Source organism: Asparagus officinalis, chromosome 4 (assembly GCF_001876935.1).
Source record: "Asparagus officinalis chromosome 4, Aspof.V1, whole genome shotgun sequence".
Lineage (NCBI taxonomy): Eukaryota > Viridiplantae > Streptophyta > Magnoliopsida > Asparagales > Asparagaceae > Asparagus > Asparagus officinalis.
In genome coordinates this window covers 82,868,234-82,876,347 of record NC_033797.1, presented here as the reverse complement: position 1 = coordinate 82,876,347, position 8,114 = coordinate 82,868,234, and positions in this window count along the sequence as shown.

The window sequence follows — 8,114 nt, the reverse complement described above, 5'->3', positions numbered from 1 at the left end:
GCCGATGGTGCTATTGTCCATGCAGCTGCATCGCCACCACAAGTCCCCCTTATTAGTGGTAAGTTATGGACTATTAAACTTGTTTTGACAAGTTTTGAAGTTTAAACAATGAACGAGACTCGTGTTTTTTCATTGGAACACGGAGGTGGACCTCTACGTTTTGAATTTGAAACGCAGGGTTAACCCTCACATTTAAAACTTGAAACGCAAGGTTAACCCTCGTGTTTAGAACTTAAAACACGGGACTGACCCTCGCATTTTGAACTAAGTCTTTTAGACTTCTCTTAGCTCCTCGCTTTCTGTATACTAACCATTTATCTCTTCTGCCTGTAGTGCGCTGTTCTAATGAGCCTCTTTCATTCCATCGCCACTTTGGTCATGAAGGTGGCGCAGACCACAATATGAAGTTCAGTCTTCGTCGAGAACTTCCTGTTTTCCAGGATCAAGACAAGGAGCGCGTAAAAATTGTTACTCATGCTATTTCAACAACTCTCAAGGATCTGGTCACGGATATTAAATTTGAGACTATAGACCGTAAAAAATTTGACAAGACGACCTTTCTATTCAAATATCTCATTGAAATTGAGACTAGACTTATGTAAGACGGGAACTACAAGTGGGTGAGGAAATTGGGGATCACAATCTCTTCTTGCCCAATATGGAGGGGATGTTCCCTTTGTTGTACTTCTAATGTGCTTCCATCCCGGGGCACATGCATTGGGATCTCATCAAAGAACAAGACATGGTTTTGATTAGTGCACTGACTTATTAATGTGTTCGTCTGGTAGGTTATAGCCGGCAGGTGACAGTTTTGAGACCTGGCTTAGTTACAAGGGAATATCCGGTCACCGAATCGGCTAGCCCGACTAACACTTTTGTCAAAAAATTTATTACGGTGAAGAGTGAATTTCCCGCACAAGATTTTAGATACTCTGGATGGGTGTATTTTGCCGAAGGGGGATGGTGGGCCCGGATGACAAATTTTGTTTTTGAGGAGTTGAGGGAACCACTTGCTCGATCTAGCCTTGGGGACCCTGTGATGGCCACCCGGTATAGGATTGTACAGAGCCACTATAACGTTTTTGCCATGCTGGAGTGGTACAACCCGGAGACGAGAACATTCTTTACACTAGTTAGGGGGCTAGGTTTTGCTCTCCATGAAATATTTGATGTCTCTGGTCTGCCGTTCGGAGACCTACCATATGAAGAATTCGTCTAGGAACGGAAGAACTCACAATTTTAAGAGCCACCAGTCTTGAGATCTACGCCACTTTTTAGGAAGTGATGTGTCACTTCCACATCTATACTCACCTCATGGGACTACGAGGAGGTGGTGTTAAGCAAGAATCCTAGGCGGAATACTTGTTCCAAAATCTAAACTATAAGGAAGCTTCAGTAACCCGTCTAGCTGCAAGCACTCTTGATGATATTGAGGCTCGTATTTATGCTGCAACCTCTCACTATGTTAATGAGGCCAAAGAGGTTATGTTCCTAGCTCTCACTGAGTTTGATAGCTTCCATTATCATGCTCAAGCTCTCTATCAGATATGGCTCTACTTGCTAGATTTCTGATGATGTGGCTGAAACGGTGTGTGGTACCTACCAAACCGCTTGAAGCCATTGCAGTTGAGGTTGAATATCCCACGGGTCTCTTAGCTCATAGGAGAACGCTAAACCTTCTCTCGGTAATGGTGTGCTACCTGGAAAGCCACTTAAGGGAGTTGTTTTTTTTTATTTTGTTCAAATTAAGGAGATGGGCTCCGATGAGAAGAAGACCTTCAAAACTCCTAACCCGCGCGTACCGATGCCATATACCTATTTGATGTCATGGTACATCTTGCATTTCCCTTTATTGATGACTGCAGCCTCTCCCTACAATGGTTCTTTCATTCCATTCGTACGACAGCTTTAATCAGCTAAGTGGGAGGGTTGGTACATGGTTAAGATCCAACATATTATGTCAAGGGATCTTAACTATCATGTTTTTCGTTGATTCCCTGAGTTTGAAGGCGATGGATATGGTGAGTTACATCAAGATATGAGGGGCCCCCATAGCTTTACAAATTTGAATGGGGGCATCTTTTGCTGGCTCATCAACATCAGGCTGGGTTATCTCCTCTTCTGGTAGGCAGGTAAATGCATCATTAAGCCCTATCAGCCTTATCAGTTTGCTCGACAGTTCAGATATGACCAGCTATATGTTAGAAATCCTAACCATCGGCTCACACTCATCGGTAATTTATACGAAGGAGTTAGGGCTTGGTATTATTCAGTAGCTGATTGTACCAGAGCTACATTTAGATTTCTCCATAAAACACCAAAATCCTACACTACTTTGGGCTTCTGTGCTTGGTATCACGCCACCTCTCAGATGCCTGAGTACAAACTGTACTCATCTTGTCTAAAAGTGATCAAAAGGATGTACGAATCAAAGAGGGGTTCTATGATGACTCGTCTGAAGTGGATTGATGAGTATTTAACTTGTGAAGAAGCGGTAGTTGGGGATGAAAGAGGCAAAGCAACCGAGGAAACTAGGGAAGAAGAACTGAGAGAAGCTGAGACACATGAAGAGAGGGAAGCAGGGAAAAAACCCTTACTATAGAAGAAACGCGTCTTCATGATAAGCGGGCTCGTCAAAAATTGTCGGTTGAGTCCCCAACTCCTAAAGTTCAAAAGGGAGCAAAGCTAATGCAACATGCTTTTAAGTCTGCACCTGTTGTTCATATCGAAGGGGAGGAATCATCTGTTGTAGGAATTTTCCATCAAAGGGGAATCCACTTAATTGGCCTAGCTTTAACAGGTATGGTTCCTTCTTATCATTCATCAGAAGAAGAAGGGGAGGATGAATCAACTGCTGAGGATACAGAGTCTATTCCAATGATGGAACCTCTTGCTGTGATTGTTCCAGGTCAAGCTTCAAGTGTCGTTCCCCAAGTTACATGGGCGACACAGGAGGAAGTTGTGACTACAACTACTAAAGCTGAGGAAGTTAGGCCTCAAGTCTGCAATGGCTAAATTCAAGAAGCTTGGTGGAAATTAGTCTCCTTCTGCTTCGGCGCTGCTGCCAATGATGGGAGCTATGAGGCCTAGTCCAACAACAGGACTATTTATTAAGTCAACTGATGTCGTAAGCTCGCTACAATCTTTCGTAGCAGAAGATGATGAGAAATTATCATATGGGACCTCTTTGGGTGATGACACTTGTTGGGATGATTTACTAGTAGTCACTTCTGACAAAATGTCGACTTATATTGCTATTTCTCCCGAAGGCAAGTGTTGTTCATTTTGAAATAAACCTTTCTTCTTTTGTGTTTTAACGATTTTTCATGTGCAGGATCTCTGACTCTGGCAGTTGAAGAGACTAGAGTAACAACTCCCCTACTGGAGCAGCTTTCTCTTGGGCAAGCGATAGCGAATCTTCTACCAGTGAAGCCACCTCCTCTTGTGATTTCCTTGAAACCCGTGCAAGCTATAGGTGTTTCAAGCTCAATTCAGGTGAAATCACCTATGACTCTCCCATCGAGCTCTATGACTTTGCGTGCTTTAGGGCCATCTCCCGTTGGTTATCTAAGCCCGATGGTTGTTCCTCACTTGCTCCATATTTTAATTGGGCAGTTAGAGAGTATGATGGAGCAAACTGTCATGATTGGCAATGCTGTTCAAGGCACTTTCGTGTCTTTCAGGCCCTTCTTAACAAATTTCCTGATCAGCATTAGATGTTTAGGTGACGTCCACTATAGTGAACATTGTTTAGAGGGCATTTCTTATTTAGAAGAGGACCTGAAAGCATTGCATGACCTTGAACGCGTCGATCTCGAGGCTCAGATTGAATCGACTTTCACTGATATCAAAGTTGAAACAACACGTCGACAGGAAGTCATTCAGAAGAATTTGGCTAAGAGGGAGGTTCATATTGGATCTTTAAATAATCAGTGTACCAAGCATAAGCTGAGTTGACCGCTTCGACCACTGCCATGCAGACCCCTTGAGAAGCGATCGCACAATTAAAGGTGGATTTGGTTCAAAAGGAAGCTCAGCTTGCTCAGGAGGAAGCTCTCGTGAAAGGCCTCACTCTCAGAATTGTAGAAATTTTTAAAAACTATTGCAAAGAAATGTAGATTTTTGAGGAGACCAAGAAGGAGGCATCTACTACGGTGGTGAACGAAGATGAACTCAGGAGAGAAGATATAGTGACGGTGCGAGCCGCTCATGAGAAAAAGCTTTCAGATGTCAAGTCTCGGCTTGCATCTTTCAAACTGATGGGACCGCAAACTAGATTTTGTATCGTTCTTTTGATAAGAACAAAACAACTTTGTATCACTTCGTAGTATTTTTTGAATAAAAATGATGTCGTTTTGGTTTTTCAATGTTTCTTTTCTGTGTCATGTTTTAATTTGAAACATTAAAAAATGATTGAAAGTACCACATGTATGGTATTAACTTGGCACAAATTCTCACTTAGAGTAAGATTCAACAATTCTTCCTTATTATCACTTAAGATAATTCCAAAAAAAATTTAATCCGCTTGGGATTTTTTATGAACACTTGCTATTCTATTGAAAACGAATTAACAAGTTCGTGGGGGTTTAACTATTAGAGATGCGGCATTAACATAATAGTAATTTGGAGGCTTATCATCCTATTGAAGAGCATTGATAAATTAATTTTTTCATCAGAGGTGTAATATTAACTTGATGAAATTGTGTACTTATGATTTGAATAAGATTTTGAAGACCTATCGCTCTATTGAAGACAGTTGATAAGTTAATTTTATCAGAGGTATGGTATTAACCTGACGAAATTGTGTACTTATGATTGAATAAGATTTTGAGGACCTATCACTCTATTGAGGAGAGTTGATAAGTTAATTTTATCAGAGGTGTGGTATTAACTTGATAAAATTATGTACTTGTGATTTGAACAAGATTTTGGGGACCTATCGTCCTATTAAGGGAGTTGATTAGTTGATTTTGTTAGAGATGTGATATTAACTTGATGAAATTGTGTACTTGTGATTTGAATAAGATTTTAAGGACCTATCGTTCTATTGAAAAGAATTGATAAGATTTTGGGGATCTATCACTCTATTGAAAAGATTAGATAAGTTGATTGTGTCAAAGATTGATATTAACTTGACAAAATTTTGGACTTGTGATTTGAACAAGATTTTGAGGACCTTTCACTCTATTGAATAGAGTCGATAAGTGTATTTTGTCAGAGGTGTGGTATTTGCTTGACAAAATTGCGTACTTATGATTTGAACAAAATTTTGAGGACCAATCGCTCTATTAAAGAGAGTCTATAAGTTGATTTTGTTAGATGTGTGATATTAACTTGACATGAGCTTATTGTGATTTGAGTAATTTTGTGGACTTATCATCCTATTGAGGAGGATTGACAAGTTGATTTGATTTGGAAAAACTTGTTATATTAAGAATGACATAATGTTGTATTCAAACCCCGTGGGGATGTTAATCGTCAGAATTATAATATTAACTCGATGATGTTTTGTGAATTTTATAGTTAATAGAGGTGTTCTATTAAACATATCAACACTTTGTCGAAGGAGTTTGTCACGGAAAACTCATATGAGAGCAAGCGTCATATTCCTGCTTTTGAAACACGGTGGTGAGCCTCATGTATATAATTGGAAACACGGAGGTGATCTCTTGTGTTTGTATTTGAAACGTGGGGGTGAAATACACGTTTGAAGCTTGAAACACCAGGGTGAACCCAATGTTTTGATGTTTTGAAACGCAAAGGTGACATCTATGTTTGAGGTTTGAAACGTGGGCGTGAACTTCTCATTTAGAACTTTGAACAGGGAGGTGAACTTCGTGTTTTAGAATTTGAAACGTGGAGATGAACTTCGTGTTTTAGAATTTAAAACGCAGAGTTGAGCCTCACGTTTGGAAGTCAAACAGACTTAACTTGAAATGCGAAGATCGCGTTTGGGTGGGATTCTTGCCTAGAATATCGTGTTGATCTTACTGCCCCATTAGTAGACCGATGTAGGTCAAATCAAGAGTCAATCAACTCTTTCATCTTCGTCTCTATTTGTGAATGAGGGTTCTCATTTCTTCAAGATCTTCAGCGATCATTACATTTCAAAACAATAAGTTTTTGACTGTCGATCAAAATCAATGGGATTTAAGAAACTCGCTTCCAAGCCAAAAAGGTCACCGAGGCAACTTCAAGAGTGCCGTGGACTAAGGCCGCCGGTGGTGCTTTTGTTCAGACAGCCACTCCACCTCCATAAGTCCCTCTTCACCCTGGTAAGTTTGGACTTTTGAACTTGTTTCGACAAGTTTTGGCTTGTTAACAATGAGCGAGACTCGTGTTTTACCACAAGTCCCTCTGCATTTTGATTTTAAAACCCAGGGTTGACCCTCGCATTTTGATTTTGATACGCGAGGATGATCTCTTCGTTTTGTAATAAAAATGCAAGACTGACCTTTGGATTTTGATTTTGAGACGCGAGTATGACCCTCTCGTTTTAAATTTGGAACGCGGTCTGACCCTCGCGTTTTGATTTTGAAACGTGGGGGTGACCCTTATGTTTTGAACTTGAATCACGAGGTTGACCTTCCTGTTTTCCATTCTAAGTCTTTGAGACTTATTTTTAGTTCATCTGCTTTTAGACACTAACTGTTATCTTTTTCCTTCGCATTGTGCCATTCCAATTAACCGCTCTCCTTCCAGCATTTTTTCGGATACAAAGGAGGTATGGATGATAGTGTGATTTTCGGTCTGCGCTGAGGACTTCCGATGTTCGAAGGTAATAGCATGGAACGAATGTTAACAATCTAGTTCACATGACCATCAGCTATTAGGGTCATTGTCACTGATGTAGAACTCAAGACGACTAACCATAAAAAATTCAAAAAGCTGGCGTTCCTTTTTAGAGATCATGTCAAAATCGATATCTAGATCATGTGTGCTGATGACTCCAAAATACTACGGAAGGGTAACGAACGTTTCCCTCTTCCTGCCTGAACATGCAACAAAATGTTATCCGCTCTCATATTTCTAGAGCATCTCCTTCAAAAGACATATGGATTGGAACCTTGTCAAGGAGAAAGACGACGTATCCCTTAGGACTTTCATGCATCGAAGTGTTCATCTTGTACGACTTGATTGTTAGGCGATAGCTCTGAGGCCTGATAGGGTTCTGAAGAAAGATCCGGTTCTTAAGGGTGCCATCCTAGCAAATATTTTTGTCCGACAATTTATCACTGTCCAGGGTGAATTTCCAGCCTAAGAATTCAGTATTGCTCAGATGGATATACTTTACGGACGAGGGATGGTGTGCTCGTATGATAAACTTTGTTCTAGATGACCTGAGAGAGCCACTTGCCCAATCTGGTCTTAGGACTCTAGTGTTAGCTACCTAATACGAGATCATATAGAGCCATTACAACTTCTTTGCTATGCAGGAATGGTACAATTTGGAGACCTGCACGTTCTTCACACCCATCAGAGAGCTGGGCTTCGCTCTCCATGAGATGTATGAGGTGTTTGACCCTAGAGGGGGGAGGGGGTGATTAGGGTCTTAAGGCTATAATTGTGCAATAAAAAATAAGACAAGCAACACACAATAGAGAGAATAACCAAAGCAAATGAGATAAAGTTAGAAATCGTTATCCAAGTGACGCACGATGTGTTAACGAGGTTTGGCCTACTGACCTACGTCCCCGCTCCCCACTCTCGACGAGAATCCACGACACAACCCGATTTGGAAGCCGAAACTTCTTCTACACAACGATCTCCCCAAGATCTCACAACTATACAGTTGATCACCATAAGATCTCACTCCCACACAGTTGATCTCCACAAGATAAAGCTCTCAACTGTAGTAATGGTGTAAAAATTCTCTCTTTACAATGTCCCTATGGCAAAAAGAAAGATTACACTAAATCTGGGATGTGAACTTAAAAAACACAGAAAACAGGTTTGAAATTTTTTGCTCTCAGTAAAAATAGATCTCTGGGTTTTCAAAGTGCTCGGGACAGGTTAAAGAAGAAGGGTATGAAGGGTTTATATAGGAGAAAACACTGCAGCCAAAACCCATACCCAAATCACCCAAATCCCGTAAAAAAATGTCGTCTAAAATC